This window comes from Mycteria americana, unplaced genomic scaffold (assembly GCF_035582795.1).
Source record: "Mycteria americana isolate JAX WOST 10 ecotype Jacksonville Zoo and Gardens unplaced genomic scaffold, USCA_MyAme_1.0 Scaffold_134, whole genome shotgun sequence".
In the NCBI taxonomy this organism is placed as follows: domain Eukaryota; kingdom Metazoa; phylum Chordata; class Aves; order Ciconiiformes; family Ciconiidae; genus Mycteria; species Mycteria americana.
In genome coordinates this window covers 20,832-38,508 of record NW_027445474.1, presented here as the reverse complement: position 1 = coordinate 38,508, position 17,677 = coordinate 20,832, and the positions used below count along the sequence as shown (strand labels likewise).

General features: G+C 47.6%; 1 long non-coding RNA gene across 1 annotated transcript in view; it reads left to right on the top strand.

Annotated features, from left to right (window-relative positions):
* LOC142403199 (uncharacterized) overlaps positions 1-2,687 on the top strand; it is a 39,739-nt gene extending 37,052 nt beyond the window's left edge. Inside the window, exon 3 of the long non-coding RNA XR_012773624.1 lies at positions 2,403-2,687. This is a non-coding gene — a long non-coding RNA (uncharacterized LOC142403199). The remainder of the gene's footprint in view (positions 1-2,402) is intronic.
* Positions 2,688-17,677: the final 14,990 nt, after the last annotated feature.

Genomic DNA, 17,677 nt, shown 5'->3' with positions numbered 1-17,677 from the left:
ATTGTGTCAGTAATCTTTTGTTTGTCTCTTTGTCCACGTTTCCCCCGCCCCCCGGAGCCCCCTCGTTCCTGTCATGACGCCTCCCGAGACTGTCCTCGTGCCCCACGGCACCCTTTGAGCTCTGCAGCCCTCTTTGTGTCTCTCTCTTATTTGGACAGAACCCCTCCTCAGGCTTTTGTTGTGCCCCACAGCTCTCTTACCTTATTCACTGCCGTCTAGGATGTCTCTATTCAGTCGCTCATCCCCTGAGGACACTGCTGGGACACCCTCTTGAGTTTTGCGTTGCATGCCAGAGCCGCCTTCTGTCTGTCTCTCTCACTCTCGGCACCCTTCTTCTGCCATCACCGTGCCTCCTGAGGCCGTCCTCGTGCCTCACGGCCCTCTGTGGCTCTGTAGCGCAATTTGCACCCTTCTTGCTCCCGAGAACCATTCCGGATGTCATCTTTCATCTCCAGGACACTCATGTTGTCCTCTGTGCTAGCTAGGACACCTCTGTTCAGTCCCTGGTCCCCTGAGGACATCTGTAGTCTGTTCAGATCCTCTCTGGACTTTTTCATCGTGTCCTCGAGCCTTCTTGTGTCTGTCTCTCTCGGAAGCCCTCTGCTACTGTCACGATGCCTTCCGAGCAGCACGCTTTTAGCTCCATAAGCCCCCTTTGGACTCACTTTGTTGCAATCGCACCTCTCCTAAGATCTCTGTTCCCAAAAAAGAGCGCTCTTGTTCTTTTCTGTGCCATCTAGGATGCCTCCGGAGGCTTTCCTTGTGCTCCACAGCATTTTGTTTGCACTTTACCTCCCTTTTAGGGGTCTCTCTCATGACCCCTCTGGTGCCAGTCACCGTGCCTCCCGAGACCTTCTTTGTGTCTCGCAGAACTGTTTTTGCTCCGTAGTGGACTTTGATCCTCTCTCGTTACCTCCGAACCCCGTCCTCCGGTTGGTTTGTGACTGGAGCACTTTTATCATCCTGTCTGCCGTCTAGGGTGCCTCTATTTGGTCCCTGGCCTCCTGAGGCCGTATCTACTCTGTTCACATCCCCTCCAGACTTCCTCCTCGTGTCCCTGAGCTGCCTTTGGTCTCTCTGGCCCATTTGGGACCCCTCTGATGGTGTCACGGTGCCTATCGATGCCTTCAAGGTTGCCCTTAGCACACTTTTGGCTTTGTAGGGGACCTCAAACCCTTCTTGTTCCGTCAGAAGGCTTCCTGAGTCTGTATCTGTGATGCAGCCCAGGCATTCTGTCCTCTTTTCCCTCTAGCTGTGCCTCTCTTTGTTCCCTGGCCCTCTGACACGTTTACTTGATTCAGATCCCCTCTGGATTTAATCGTCATGTCCCCAGTCCTTTTTTTGTCTCTCTGGCTCCCTCAGGACGTTTTTTTCTCCCAGTCACGATGCCTCCCGAGACCTTCCTTGTGCTTCATATCCATCTTGTAGCAATTTGAGCTGTAGAGCACTCATTTGTTCCTCTATGCTATCTAGGATCCCTGTGTTCAGTGCCTGGCCACCTGAGACCATCTGTATACCGTTCAGATGATCACCCGAGTTCCTCCTTGTTGTCCCAAGCCGCCTTTTGTCCGTCAGCCCCCCTCAACATCCCTTTCCTCACGGTCACGATGCCTCCCGAGACCTTCTTCGTTCTCCACAGCACCTTGTAGCATATTATCTCGCTTTCTATCTTTTGTGTTCCGTCAGAGCCTCCCATCTGTCTTTGCTATGCAGTGCTCCTTTATCTTTCTCTCTGCCATCGAGGGTGTCTGTTTGGTCCCTCTCTCGCTCAGTCATCTCTAGTTTGCCTAGATGCCCTCCTGAGACACCTCACTGTGTCTCTAAGCCTTCTTTTCTTACCCCGCCTGCTCCAGGCCATCGCCTGTTTGGGGCGGGCGTCCGCCTGCCCGGAGCATTGCCCATTTGCCCTACGTGGCTCCACAGTGTGAGTATCTATGATGTGCGTGGCGCTAATCCCTTTCAGAGTGTGTCAGAGGGTCAGGATTTTGTTCTGTTTGGTGTCATGTTGTTCTGTTTTGTGCATTTGTTGAAGATTTGAGTTTTGTGCGGGAGGAAGCCAGCTATCTTAGTGGTTTTGGGATGAGGGGTATACAAGTGTTTTAAGGTCATACCTTCTTTGCCAGGTGTTTTGAACTAATTGTATCTGATTTTCCTAGTGACTCACAAAGCGGTTTGAGGCACACCGATGGCGGGTGCTGTCACCGAAAGGCAAAGCAGGGTCATAGCAGTCTTCCGTTTCTGGAGGTCCAGCTCAGCCATTTCCTGCATAAATTTCTGTTATGTAGCAATGGGGATGGTAGCTTTCTTTTGATTTCCTGAAGAGCAAGAGGCTGATGGAGCACGTTATAACGTGCATAGCACGTTAAATATAAGAGCATAATCATTTTCTTTTCCTTTGGCAGTACAGGCACCCAAGGCCAGCCCGCATTCAAGGAACACCACGAGGATATCCGTGTCGACCATCAGCGGAGGAAGGAAGTTTATTTTGGAGGCCGAGGCGATGAAGCAGAGTCCTTAATTGTTCTGTTTGATTTTCAGCGTGGGTGCAGGGAGGGCCTGGGACATGCAAAACATGGTCCCGGACAGGGGAGCTGTCTATTACATGGGAGGCTGCGAGAGATATCATGGACGCCGCTGGGCTGGCATTAGAACCCGGTGCTTGGCTTGACCGACCTGGCAGAACCGTCGTGCTGTCTGAAGTAATGAATACTTCTGCACTAAGCTTTTGCTAGCTCGGTCTGCATCACCTTTGACTTTTCCTCATTGAGCTCGTATTTTGGCAAGAAGCATCTCTCATCCAGCATTTGGGTCTGAGGGGTCTCCATTAGACTTTGGGCGCCTGTCCTGTCATACTCGGTATCTGTTTGCACTCAGGTCTCCTGTAACTCCTACGCAGTTTTGTCTTAAGACTTTATAGTGCAGTGTTATCTAATAGTAGCGTTCTGCACGCAAGCAGCTACGCGCAGCCCGGTCTCCTGCGCCGTATATGTCGGTGCTCTCGTGCGAGCGTGCTGCCTCCCGAGGGGTTCTCTATGCTGCAGTTCGTGGAGTTATTTGGAAGTTATTTGTCCATAAAGGAAGAGTCTGTGGTTACACCAGCCACGGTCATTCGCTACCCCTACCTCTTTTGGCCTACCAGTCTCTGCCTATATTTGAGTCATCTGGCAGTAACTGTAACTTTTGTGTGTCGGTGGGTGGTTTGACTTCTTGCGGTTTAACTAATAGATCTAGGCTAAGCAGGACGGTTGAGCCTCAGGCCGTGGCCTGCTTGGCGTTGCCTCTGGATCGACAATTAAGTTGAGACAGGTGGGTGTTTGTGGGGAAGCAAGTAGTATATAAATCTTCAATGGCAGGAGGACGATGTATCGTATTTTAATCTTGGGGTTTGTCCCTTGGTTTTGTTCCTTTCTCGCTCTCTCGTTGTTTTCCTTCTCTTTACAATTTATTATTATTATTTTGTTCCAATTATTAAAGTGTTCTTATTTCAACTCACGAGTTTTCTTATTTCTGCTCTTCCGATTCTTTCCCCCATCCCACCGGGGCGGGAGGGCGAGCGAGCGGCCGTGTGGTACTTAACTGCCGACTGGGGCTAAACCACAACGGTCCTTTTTGGCGCCCAATGTGGGGCATGAATGGTTTGAGATAATAACAGATTAACCAGAGCGTATTAAGGAATTCAGATCTGTTAATAGTTGCGGGTCACGGTATGGATTCATCTGTTCTCGATATTGGTTTATCTGATCCGCACCATGCTCATTTTTTTGCTGTACATGTTAAAGATCGGTGTTGGTTTTTGCAGTTTCCCGTGCTCTGCAGTGATTAGTGATGTTTTGTCTGGGACATTTGTTATTAAAACAGTGACCTTGAGTTTACTTTGGCATCTAATTTTCATACTGAAACCATTACCGTGTGTCGGGTACCACCTCATGAAGACAATTAGCAATTATACTTCTTCCTCTGAGAGGTTTTTTTATGGAGGAAATACAAAACGGCACCTTGACTACCTTCTACAATGTTTCCTCCTTTGTTACAATAACTTTTCAGTATCTTGAACATCCTTGGGTAGTTAAGATACGTCTATCGGTATTGCTCGGGAATATTGTTTTGGTTTTGTCTAAGGTTAGTAAGCAATTTAAGACTATCATCCAGAGATCTGCCCCAAGGCTGGTCTTTCTTTGCCATGCGGCGCTCCTTTATCTTTCTCTCTGCCATCGAGGGTGTCTCTATTCGGTTCCTCTCTCGCTCAGTCATCTCTAGTTTGCCTAGATGCCCTCCTGAGACTCCAAGGCCCTCACTGGCTCTCCAAGCCTTCTTTTCTTACTCCGCTGCCTCCTCATTCCTCTACTGTCTATAACAATGTCATCTGAGTCCTTTCTTGTACTCCACAACGCTCTTGTAGCACTTTGGCTCCTTTTTGATTTTTTGGTTTATTTGTTTTGTGCACTTCAGAGCGCTCTTATCTTACTCTTTGCCATCTAGGATGCCTTCATTCAGCGCTCGGCCTCCTGATGACATCTGTATTTGGTTGAAAACCCCTTCAGAGTTCCTCATTGTTATCTCTGAGTCTTCTTGGGTCTCTCGGGCCCCCTCGGGACTCCTCTGCTCCCTTTACCGAGGTCTCGTGAGACATCTCCTATGCCCCAGAGCCCTGTTTTAGATTGGCAGGGCACTTTGCACCCCTCTCTTCCCCTCAGAACCCTTCCTGAGTCCGTGTCCGTTACCCGGGTCAGTCTATGACCAGTAGAGCTCAGAGAAGGCTCCCTTAGGCTGTCATTGCTATAGATAAAGTGGTTGGCTCGTAGTCAAATTGCGTGAGATAGGAAAGCTATGCGTGAGGCTCCTTGTACCCACAACTGTCTTTGTTCCTTGATAAACGAGTCTGTGAAAAGCCATCTGCTATTCACATGTCAATCACATGATCGGTGTTCCAAGCTCATGTGCATCGATGGTCACTGTGCCGCTCGGCTTCTTTGTGGGTTCTCGGGGAACAGATCGGAACCGGAGGAGTTCTCGGCCCGGCTGCGGCTCAGGCCTTTATCTGCTTTGGAGCCTGTACCAACCTATTGCTAGTTTGGTTAAGAGGTCGAGCGCATCCATCACGCTCCACCCCGTGACTACAGTCCATCTGCTTTATCGACTCATGGAGCGGTAGCACGGTTACCTCTTGCCTCTGTGTCATAAATATGTGATGTATTGCAGATCAGTGGTAAGAGTCCAATTATTTGATAAGCTGTTTAGTTTAAGTGTCCTAATAAATGTGAGTTATATACCCTTTTACGTACAGAATCAATTGATTGTATGGGTTTTACCTCCTGGATTGATATCATTTTTTGCCAAGCTTTGATATACAGAACGATTATAAGCAATAAACGTAGTAAGGTTAAAACTAACAAAACTACAATAGGATGCAATGTAATCAATTTGCCATGTTGACCAGAGGGTTTTTCCCTCATTAATGTGTAGGGGTGCTGTTGTAGCAGGGTGATCTGTTTGCAACTTCCATTTACATTGGGGGCATTCTGTAAGGATGGCTTCACGTGTTTTCCTGTTTAGAGGCCAACCTCAGCTGTGGGCTGCGAAATAAAGTGCTTCTTGGCCTGTGGGGCCTAATTTTTGATGTAATCGTTCCCCCCGTCGGTACCATTTGGGATCTGGTGTATCTCCTGGTTTTGTTCCCCTAATTCTGGCTAATACATCTACTTGTTGGTGATTCATTTTGTGGCTGGTTGGTCATCGTGTACATGGCCTTTTTCCCATCCCAGTTTAAAGGGTGCCTGTTTGGCTATATCTAATTGTAATTGCCAGTCTTCGGTTCTCCAAACTGGGGATCTATTTACTTTCCAATTTAGGGCTTCCCATTGAGAAAGCCATTGCGTGGCACCTGCCCACACGGCCCAGGAGTCGACATAAGATAACTTTTGCTCCGTTTTGTGCTGCTAGAACAACTGCCCTTAGTTCTCCCACTTGTGCACTACCTTCACCACCTTCTATTACTTGTTTGCCGGTGGTAATTTCTAATGCGGCGGCTTTAGTACCGCCGTTTGCCTTTTACCCTCTTTGCTGAGGCATTGGTAAACCAAATGCCTTCGGTCGGTGTTTTCTCAGCGAGGGGAGGCGCGTTGAGAATCGGTGAGGGTTTACGTGGCTCTTTTAGTGCTAGGGGGTCAGTGTTTACAGGTATTTGTAATTTGGAAATTTTTGTATGTCCTTCAGTCAATTGCATTTCATCTGCTACTCCCATCGGGTAGGCGTACCATTTTCCGGTGGTGGGTTTCTGTGCAATTCCTTCTGGTGGAGAAGTTTCCTAGATTGGGGCATCTGTAACTGTTTTATTTTACTTAGGGTGTCCGGTGGGATTGCCACACTACCTGCAATCTACCAAGTACCTAAAAAGTCTACTTCTCTACTCGGTCCCTGACGTTCTTCTAGTGGGACTTCAATTCTAGTGGGAAGCTGCCGCTTCCCCCGCCTTTTCAGCGGAGGTCCCTCTGATTAGGATGTCATCTATACATTGGTACAGTTTCACATCTTGAGGGAGTGAGACCGTCTGTAAGAACTTGGCGAGCGCAGCATGAGCAATCGGGGGTGAATGTTTATATCCCTGTGGGAGTCTGTTAAAAGTGTCTTGTATGCCTTTCCAAGTGAAAGCAGATTTCTCTTTATCCTCCTCCTGCAAGGGGACCATAAAGAACATATCTCTCACATCTAGCACTGCCGTCCACGGGTGAGCGGCCGGTTGTAGCGTGGCTGTCAAAGTTGCAATATTAGGTACTGCAGCCGTTAGCAGAGCTGCGTTGGCATTTAGGCACCGATAATCAATTGTCAGACACCATCTCCCATTCTGCTTTCAGACTGGCCAGACCGGTGAATTGTATGGGGAATGGGTTCTGGAAATCATGTGCCATTTTTCCAAGTCTGCTATTACTTTGGAAATTCCGTTTCATGCCGCAGCAGAAATCGGGTATCAGAGTACATTACTAGTCTTGGATTCGGGGAGCGCAGGGGCTGCGCGGAGTACGTGCGCTGCGTTCTCCCGATTTGTATTGGGGTTAGGGTTGATATTTGAACCGCAGGACTGTACGCTACTGTCAGGCAGGTGCCAGGTTCAGCTGTTCAAAACATCAAAACTCAAAACATTTTCACTGTGATCTTTGATTGCAAAACAAATAGACGACATGCACTTCTCGCTCGGGAGCCATAAATTAACTTTCACGGCTTGGCAAGTAACTCTCGCTCCGTTCACTCCGGTTATTTTAACTGTCTGCCGTCCGAGTCTGTCGCGGATGGAGCGAGGGTGCGCTTCACTCCCAACAGAGAAGTGAAAATACAGTTTATTGATACAGAATAGGGAGTTAACAAAGTTCAATGCGACAGTGTTTTAACGAGATTTGATGGCGAGGTACACTTGATTATTTACTGCATAGAGGACAGGGTCAGACAAAACTGTCAGGGAGACCCACCTGTTGAGTCATGAGGTTCAGAAAAAGATCCCCTTGCTTTCTAAACTCCTCCTCAGAGAGGAGTCTAAGTGCGGTTGCATCCAGTCCTAGTCCCAGACTCGGTCAACGGTTTATGTCTAAAGGACTATATGTGCGCAATCAATCCTTTATATCACTTAGCTAAGATTTCAAAGTTTAGCCTGCTATTAGTCACTTACCGAGAACCTGTTGCGGCAAGGAATCTCTCGACCTTGAGGAGTAACCTCGAGAGGCATCCCCGCTCAAGGGGAGATCCTGGCGTGCAGCCCGCTGCCATGCAAGAGAGCTCAAAGGGCTCTCGGGCCGCTCGCTATTTATGGGGGATAAGACGATTGACCCATAGTCATATTTGCATGCCGACCACAGATTTTTGTTTCTTCGGTGGGCGCATTGCTCAATAGCCCTAGGCTCTTGTGTTGCTATCTGTCTCCTGAATCCACTCTGAGCCGACGCAGCCATCGTGACCAGATGCATCCGTTACAATCGCCACCGGCGGTTATCGCCTGAGCAGGGTTGCAGGAGATAAAGGTCGGGGGCTGGGTAAGCACACCGTCACAGGGTCGCACGCCCAGCTTCTCGGCATTTTGTTGTGTTAGTATTGAAATTTCTGCTTCCGTATCTATTAGAAATGTTATCAGTTGTCACTGAGGGCCAACTGGAATTAAAATATAAGGGCCTCCTTCACGTAGCCATGGCTAGGCTTCCGCTCACCGGACGGACCGGCCCAATTGCTCTCCTGGCGTTATTTGTTTTTTGATCTCAAGCTTTGTAATTCCTCCTTAAGGAGGAGGAAAGAGTCGTCGCTCTTTCTCGGAGCTGGCAATGGCGCCGGAGTATTTGGAGTACATTCTGTCCTTTCTCCATCGCCGTGTTTCTGACATCCTTGAATTAGATTCAGGATAACGTTAGTAGGCTGTCCCTTAATCGCAGCTCTGGGAATGCCCAGTGTCAATGCTCTCCTCCACAGTTCATTTCTCTACTCCCGCGACTCTGCTCGTGGGTCTTTAGGTGTATTTTCCCTTGGTTTAGTTCCTGTTCCCTGTGGGGGTGTTTGTTTTACCGGTCGCATTTGATGATCTCCTGTTTGGGATCTTGGGTCCGATTTCTCGGTCGACAGATCATCCCGCCCTAATCATGGCTACGATTTACAATACCATGCATTAATTCTGCCCATGTAGGGAGTTGTCTGTGGGGATCATCACCGTCAAATTCCTCATTTTGCCCTGTGTCTCTTTTACTCTCATCCCATTTTGCAATTAAATAAGGTTTAAGAATTGCCAGGGCTCCCCTAATTAGTGGCTTTAGCCTGTTGTAATCTACCGTAGCAGATATCGGGGTATCACTGGACTCTCCACGTTTATGCATATGCAGGTGGCTTTGGCAATGGCAGCGGAGAGTTCACTTAGGGAATGGACGGGACTTACAGAAGGTTCACCTCCACCTCCATCCAAGCCATCTATTCCCCCAGCCCAGTAGGCTACCCTACTGGTGATAGAATGGCCTTCATCTGTCAGGTTGGGTCCTAGGTTTAAGGAAATTCCTGTACCCCAATAGCAGTTTCCTTTGTCTCCACTCAACATTATTCGGTCACCACCGCTGAGGCGGATGCACCGCAAGTATTCAGTTTCAGCGTCACGTGGCTTTCTGCTGTATTTCTCTTGTAATTTTGCCAGTCGTAATGCATCCCATGGAGTGCTTTGCATACTCTATTGCTGACCGCCTCCTCGAGGTCCTTCAGAGTATTCTGCTTTAATAATGGGCCTAGTCTTATATTCGGAGGAGTCCAGAAAGGGTAGCGGGTTAGCATTTTCTTCTTCACGGTCATCTGGATCCACCCCAGTATCACCATCCCAATCCTCTGGGGACACTATGAGTTTCCTAATTGGCATGGCATTAGGGGGATGCAGGGCTGCATGAGCATCATCTCGATCTTTTCTTCCAACTCTTGTGTTTTCTCCCTTTCTTCCTGTAATTGTTGCTGCAGCTGCTCCATTTTCAAAGACAGTATTAATTCAGCTGCCTTTCTGCCTTCTATTTCTTCTTTTAGGTCCTGCTCCTTTTTATTGTTCTTTTTCCTATCCTGATAAGCAGCTTCTAAACAGGTACCTAGCATTTTGCCAATAATTCCTTTCCCTTTTCCATCCTTTATATGTCCCCTGGCCACTTTTAGCTGTTCTTTCACGGCTTCCTAATCATGCCACTTATCACGAGCCCATTCTTCTGAGAATGTGGGACTCGGACTTATTCCACGCTTCCATAAGTAAACAGCAATACTACTTGCCATCCTGCCAACGACACCGGTTTGTTGCAAAAGAGCGCTTTAGATTGCTTAAAAAAAGAAGATCACTGTCAAAGGTGTTGGAAAAAATGGTTTTAATATGATGTTGTAAAAGTGCAACTTAACAAAGTTCAGTGGCAAGGTTCACTCTATTAATTACTGCATGGAAGAAACCTACAAAGGAAAATTGGGTTACACTCGAGTTAGAATGATTCGTAGAGAGACCGGGAATACAAAAGGGTACGGAGGACCCTCCCCTTGAGTCACCAGGTTCGGAGTAGACCCCTTGCTTTCTAAACTCCTGATGGAGCTTAGGTGCGGCTAGGTCCAATCTTAGTCTCAGACTTGGACAACGGTTTATGTCTAAGGGATTACATATGCAAAATTTATCAATGTTGCCCTACGACAAGGTTATGCGTGATATAGGTCACTTACCAAAGACCTGCTGTTGGTAAAAGGTCTCTCTGCCTCGAGGAGCAACCTTGAGAGGTGTTCCAGCTCAAGGGGAGATCACCGCTATACAGCCACGCTGCCTGGCAGGGAGAGCTCAAAGGCGGCTCGCTTTGGCTGTCATATTTATAGATAAAGCAGCCGGCTTGTAGTCAAATTACACACGATAGGAAAGCTATGCGTGAGGCTCCTCGTACCCACGACTTTCTTTGTTCCTTGCCAAATGAGTCTTGGAAAGGCCAGCCGGTATTCGCGTGTCGATTGCACGATCGATGTTGCAAGCTCCTATACATCATAAGACAGCTCAGGTTGGGTTACTGCTGCACTTGCACTGCTTCTTGTAAGGCTTGTCCTGCATTGGTTCAGGTGGTTCCTGCTATAGTCATTCCCATAGCGTGCAACTCAAATCCTGGGTTACAACAATTTAAAGGTATTTCCACTACAGTCTCCACCCCTGGTCCCTTTGGATCAGACCATTGGGTTTAACATTGCAATGAACTCCTCCCCTTGCCCCTGCTCCGGCTTGGGCTCATCCACACGCTGCGGTCCCTTAGGGGAGTACCTGCTCCAAGTGACGCCTCATCTATGAGCCAGTCTCTCCAGGGCTCTACCTGCTGCAGCATAGACTTAGGCACAGCCACAGTCGCTTTGAGGTGCCCCGTTCCGGCGCGGCCTTCTCCACGGGCAACCGTGCCTTCAGATATATACGCGCTTCAGCACGGCCTCACCCACAGCCACAGTCCCTTCAGAAGTAAACCTACTCCAACGTGCCCTTACCGACAGCTGCAATCCCTCCAGGGGTGTACCTGCTCTGCCGTGGGTTTATCTAAGGCCACATGCTTTCAGGTGCTCCAGCATGACCTCATGCACAGCCACTGATGCTTCAAGGCGTACCTGCTGCAGCATGGACTTATCTACAGCTATAGATTCTTTGAGGTGTACCTTTTTCCAGCGTGCACTTATCCTTGGGCCAGCATCCCTTCAGAGGTATACCTGCTGCAGCACAGAAATAAGCACGGCCACAGATGTGTCAAGAGGTACCTGCTGTGGCATCGGCTTATCCACGGCCACAGACACTTTGGGGTGTCCTGCTCCCACGTGGAGTCATCCACAGGTCACAGCCCCTTTGACTAGAGTTCACACTGGAGTTCCAGCCTGTCCAGTACAGCAGCACAGAAATGACGGCGATGCCCCGGCCATCTGCCCGCACAGGTGTAGTCTAACAGCAGCTGGTGGAAGGTCAGGGCTTACGTAAAGCCAATAAGGGGGATTCAGACTGCAAAGGGGAACGTCTAAACAAGCATTACTGTCCTTGGGAGTAAAGCACATCCTGGAGAAATACGTAAGCTAATTACCATGTTTTAGGAACTATGTGAACCTACTAGTAGAAGTGTGATAAAAAGCACCCTCAGGCAAACTGTCCCTATTATAATAATAAAAGTCACACCCATTGAGCCGGAGACGCCGGCGCAAGCAGAGTGCCCTCGCCTCTGAGCGTGCACAGCATATTGAAGTAGCGCTGTAGCTTGAAGTTGAAGTAAGAGAAATGTAGACCAAAAGAAAACTGCTTTGTGTAATTACTTATGCCTAAGTATAACTAGACCATATAAATACCGTAGCTGCGTGAACGAACTTTGTGCTAGCTTTGCGGCGATACCGCCTAGCACCCATCTCTGCGCAGACATGCCATAAAGATACCTCTGCCCTGTGTGTATATTGGCGTCCCGCACACCGGGTAAAGGACCTCACGCTTGTGGGGTAACAGTTTTGACACCCCAGATGGGACCGAGCTGACAGCCTCGCCCGGTTCGTCTTGCCGCATCCGACAGGGAGAAGAGGCCTGAGCGGACTCCAGCGCGCACCGACCCGTCGATCGGGGACTCCTTCAGCTCCTCTCCTGCGGTCGGGCGGCAAGCGACACGATGGTGCAATGCTCCTGAAAAGCAAGCAGTATTTTGGGGGGATAGGAGAAAAGGGGGTAGGGGCAAGATGTCTCGGGAAGCAGGCAGCCTCTGTTCTGTTCTGGGCTCTGCATAAGACGCACCGGGAAAGATACGCGGCACTAGCGTAGTTCTGTTTGTTTCTACACGCTGTCCCGTTCAACAGAGGGAGACGTCCCTCGTTCTGGTTTGTGTAGAAATGCTGGGTTTTTCGGCACCGATACGGGCACTGCCACTTCCCAGGAGGCGTCCCTTTGCTCTCCCTTAGGATGCCTCCTGAAGCATTGCAATAAATTTGGGGGAGATGCCATGACTAAAAATCAGCTAAAACGATATTGTAATCAACGGTGGCCACAATATCCATGGGAAGATAGTGAAAAATGGCCTGAGAATGGATCCTTGAAATATAACACTATATCGGAATTAATGTTGTGTTGTCTGAGAACTGAAAAATGGGATGAAATGCCTTATGTGGGTATGTTTCTTTTCGTTAAGACGTGATTGGGATATTAGGAAGAAAGGTGGTTTAGTGGATTCTAAACATCAGATTGGAATATATGCGTTAAAAGAGAAAAAAGGAAAAACCTCATTGTATTGAATCGGAAAATTCAGAAGAGGATATTCAGCTGTTGGTAGCTCCCCCAAAACAGCCAGAAGCTGATAGCTCAAGTGATAATGGAGTTGCGAGTGCTATCTCTAAAAGAACAAGGGGACAGAAAGCGATAGTTTGAGCTCCCCTCAGACAGGCTGCAGGGCCTGAAGGAACACCGGTATCCGTACACGTACCTTTTACTGCTTCTGCTTTATTAAACTGCAAACAGGCAGTCGGATCCTATCGGAACAATCCAGAAGGAATGTATAGTACTATTAATCATGAGTCATAATCCTAACTGAGGAGTTGTAGAGGCTCTCCTAGAATATTTGTTTACCACTGAGGAGAGCAGAACAATTTTAGAGAAGGCTAGAGAGGGACTGATCCAACAATGTGTGTGTGTGGGGGCGTGCCTAATATGAATACGTACCTCCTGAAAGAGGATCCGGAGTGGGATCCAAACACAAGTCTGTGGGATTAGAGAGGGTAAAGGAATATCAACAGTTAATTTTGTATGGGATTCAACATGGAGCGCAAAAGCCTAAGAATTTATCTAAACTATCTGAAGTAAGGCAGGGAGATAAGGAAACCCCGTCAGCCTTCTCTGAGAGATTGCGTGAAGTAGCTCGAAAATGGACAGATCTGGATCCGGAAGATGATAGCAATTCAAAGTTATTTAACACGCTGTTTATTGGTCAAGCGGCAGCAGATATAAGAAGGAGCTGACAAAAGGTAGAGGGTGAGGATGGCATGACACTCTCACGGTTCTTTTCAATGGCATATAAGGTACCTAATAATCGGGAGGAAATAGAAGAGAAGGAGAAGCGGGGATGAGTAAAGCCGCAAGCTGCTTTGCTGGCTGCCTTGATGGAAGAACAAGAAAGAGGGAGAGAAAATACACGAGGTGAATTTTGTGGGTGAGGAAGGGGCCGTAGAAATAATAGTAGAAATGGTTATGACATTCCCCTGAGAATGAATTGGCGTGCCAATCGTAAGCAAGAGGGCTATTGGAAAGAAGATCGTCCACGCCGTCTGAGTAATCGGGAAAGAGAGACAGAAGAAGCGGTTGGAGTCATGATGGAGATTGGGTTGGACTGAAGGCGGCCGGAGGAATCTATTAAAATTTCCCCAGACGATCCTCTGGTTCCAGTCAAGCTGGGGAGTGAAAGAAGAGATTTTTTTTTTTTTTTTTTTTAATTGATAGTGGAGCCACACATGCTGTAGTAAGTAGTTGTAGGGGACTGTCCTGATTTCAGCTGAGATAGAGTTCATTTTCTTTATAGTGGCCGGTATGGGGCTATGTTTTGGATTTGTACTGAAAACAGTGTTGATAATACAGAGATGTTTTAGTTGTTGCTGCACTAGTCAAGGACTTTTCAGCTTCCCATGCTCTGCCAGGCACACAAGAAGCTGGGAGGGGATGCAGCCAGGATAGTTGATAAAAACTGACCAAAGGGCTATTCCATACCACATGACGTCATGCTCAGTATATAAAGCTGGGGAAGAAGAAGGAAGGGGGGACGTTCAAAGCGATGGCGTTTGTCTTCCCAAGTAACCGGTACGTGTGATGGAGCCCTGCTTTCCTGGAGATGGCTGAACACCTGCCTGCCCATGGGAAGGAGCGAACGAATTCCTTGTTTTGTTTTGCTTGTGTGCGCGGCTTTTGCTTTACCTGTTAAACTGTCTTTATCTCAACCCATGAGTTTTCTTACTTTTGCTCTTCCGATTCTCTCCCCCATCCCACTGTGGGGGGAGTGAGCGAGCAGCTGTCTGGTGCTTAGTTGCCGGCTGGGGCTAAACCATGACAGGGACCCTTAAGTAGAACTAAAATAAGCATTGTTGGTGCAAGAGGGAAAAAGACTTTAAGGCTGTTTTTACAACCTATGAAATGTTCCATTGGAAACACTAAATTAACTCCTGAATTCCTTTATATGCCAGAATGCCCCCTACCATTGCTTGAGTGGGATTTACTTGTAAACGGAATGCACAACTAACTTTTTCTGAAGACTCTGTTCAGTTGCATATTCCTCCAGAGACTGCCTAGAAAGCCCAGATATGTTTGTTTATCGAGAAAGATCCTAATGAAAAATTGAATATTTCAGAGGACATACTGAATGCGGTCATACCCCCGGTGTGGGCATCGGAGATACCCGGACGAGCAAAGAATGCGACCCTGGTAAAGACCGCACTGAAACCAGGAGCTCAACCGGTAAGAAAGAAAAAATACCCCGTTAAGCCAGAGGCCCGAAAAGGATTAAACCTATAATAAGCTCCTTTTTAGAACATGGATTGTTACAGGTGCGTCAATCGGAATTTAATACTCCCATCCTACATGTAAAGAAGCCCCATTCTTCTGAATATAGACTGGTACGGGACTTAATGAGAAATTAACGCAAGGACAGTAGATGTCTACTCTGTGGTTCCAAATCCGTATACCCTTCTTTCTGCAATCCCTAACAGTAATACTTATTTTGCAGCGTTAGATTTAGATGCCGCCTTCTGTATACCTGTGGATGAGCAGAGCCAGACCGCCTTTGCCTTTGAATAGGAGAACGCAACTCTAGGATGAAAGACGCAGCTCTGCTGCACCGTCCTTCCCCAGGGATTCGAGAACGGCCCTACCTCGTTCGGTAAGGTACCGGCCAAAGAATTGGAACCGTGGCAAATCGATCACGATGCCGTAACATTGTTGCAATATGTTGATGATTTGCTAATTGGTTCTGACAGTTAGGAGGCATGTCTGGAAGCCCCCACCAGTTTGCTTAACTTTCTGGGCTTGGCAGGGTATCCGGTTTCTAAGAAAAAGGCTCAGATGGGGGGAAAAAAAAGGTGCAATATATGGGGTTTGAAATCGCCAAAGGACAGAGAGAATTAAGTGCTGAGAGAAAAGAGGCCATCTGTAGAATTGCTGTACCAACATCAGAGAAGCAATTAAGAGGATTTCTGGGGATGGCCGGATGGCGTCGCTTACGGATTCCCGATTTTGGACTAATTGCCAAAGCACCGTATGCCGCTGTGAAAGGACCCGAGGGGGTTCTCGAATGGACACCTGAATGTAGGAAGAGTTTTGATGAAATTAAAAGGAAACTCACGGAGGCTCCCGCTTTGGGACTCCCGAATTTGAGGAAACCCTTCCAATTATACGTACATGAACGACAGCGAGCGGCATTGGGAGTTTTGACACAAAGGTTGGGGAGCCGGAAAAGACCGGTGGGATACTTTTCAAAGCAATTAGATGAAGTCAGTAAAGGTTGGCCTGCTTGTTTGAAGGCAGCAGCAGCTACTGCAACCTTAGTTGAAGAATCTCAGAAGCTGACGTTTGGCCAACCTATTACTGTATTTGTACCTCACTCCGTGTCTTCTTTCCTTGAAAATAAAGGGCATTAGCGGATCTCCCCACGCAGGTTAGCTAAATATCAAGCTGCGCTGCTGGAACGAGGTGATGTTGTAATCTCCCCGACCTCTGCTCTAAATCCTACAACTCTGCTCCCGATTTCCAAATCCGGTGAATCGCATCGTGACTGCTTAACAACCATCAAACCGGCGTATTCTAGCAGGCCTGATCTGCGAGACAAACCCCTACCAAATGCAGAACCGGAGTTATTTACTGATGGAAGCGGTTTTATGGCGGAAGGAAGACGGAAAGCTGGATAGGCAGCGGTAACACATTCTCGGGCCTTAGAAGCTATATCTTTGCCTAGTAATACATCTGCTCAAAAGGCAGAATTGGTTGCGCTAACACGAGCTTTGGAGCTTAGTCAGGGAAAGCGAGTCGATACTTACACAGATTCTAAGTATGCATTCGGAGCAGCGCACGCACGTGGGACAATTTGGAAAGAAAGAGGACTATTCTGTTCACACGGGACTCCGATCAAATCTGGAACAGAAATAATGAAGCTCTTACAGGCAGTCCTTCAACCAAAGGAGGTTGCTATAATGAATCGTAAAGCACATCAGAAGGGATGCAATGAAATCACAAAGGGAAATCGAAAAGCAGACCCGTTCGCAAAAGAAGCAGCATTACAGAAATCAAAATTTGAAGGGCCTTTAATTCCAGTACCCCTTTGGAATTATCCGCCCCCACAATATACCGAGAAGCAAAATCAATTGGCAGAGCAATTAGATTGTTCCAAAAGCGATCAGGGTCAGCGGGTGACACCACTGAAGCAATTATTAATTTCTGAAAAGATGATGGAAATTCTACTTGAGAAACTGCACCGAGAAACACACTCGGGAGCGGACGCGTCAGTACGAATTGCCAAAAGACACGTCGTTGGGCCAAGAACGCAAAGCCTAGCGGATATAATAGTTAAAAAGCACGCTATCTGTCGTGCCAATAACCCCAAAATTGCAAAGAAAATAATGGGAGGAATCGTAAAACGAGGAATAACTCCCGGGGAATACCGGCAAATAGATTTTTACGGAGTTGCCGAGGTGTAATCTGTATAAATATTTACTGGTAACGGTAGACACCTTTTCTGGTTGGCCCGAAGCTTTCCCCTGTCGTACTAACAAATCTAAGGAAGCGATTAAAATTTTATCAAAAGAAACCATCCCCAGATTCAGCGTTCCAGAAGGTATATTCTCTTATAACAGACCCCGCTTTATTGCAGAAATAGCGCAGGGAGCTTTTAGATTTCTAAACATTAAATGGGATTTGCCTACCCCTCGGAGGCCGCAGTCCAGCGGCAAAGTAGAAAGAATGAATCGAACTCTAAAAAGACAGATTTCTAAAGCGTGCCATTGAGGAAACTCAAAGGAAATGGGTAGATATTCGAGCCATAGCACTAATGAGAGTAGGAGTTACACCCAGAGTTAGGGGAACTGTTAGTCCATTTGAGATCCTGTATGGGAACCGTATCCAATCGATCATTTAACCGCAAAGGGAGACCGCATGCATGTCAAGGGATAGGCTGTAATTAAAGAATATTTTATTTCT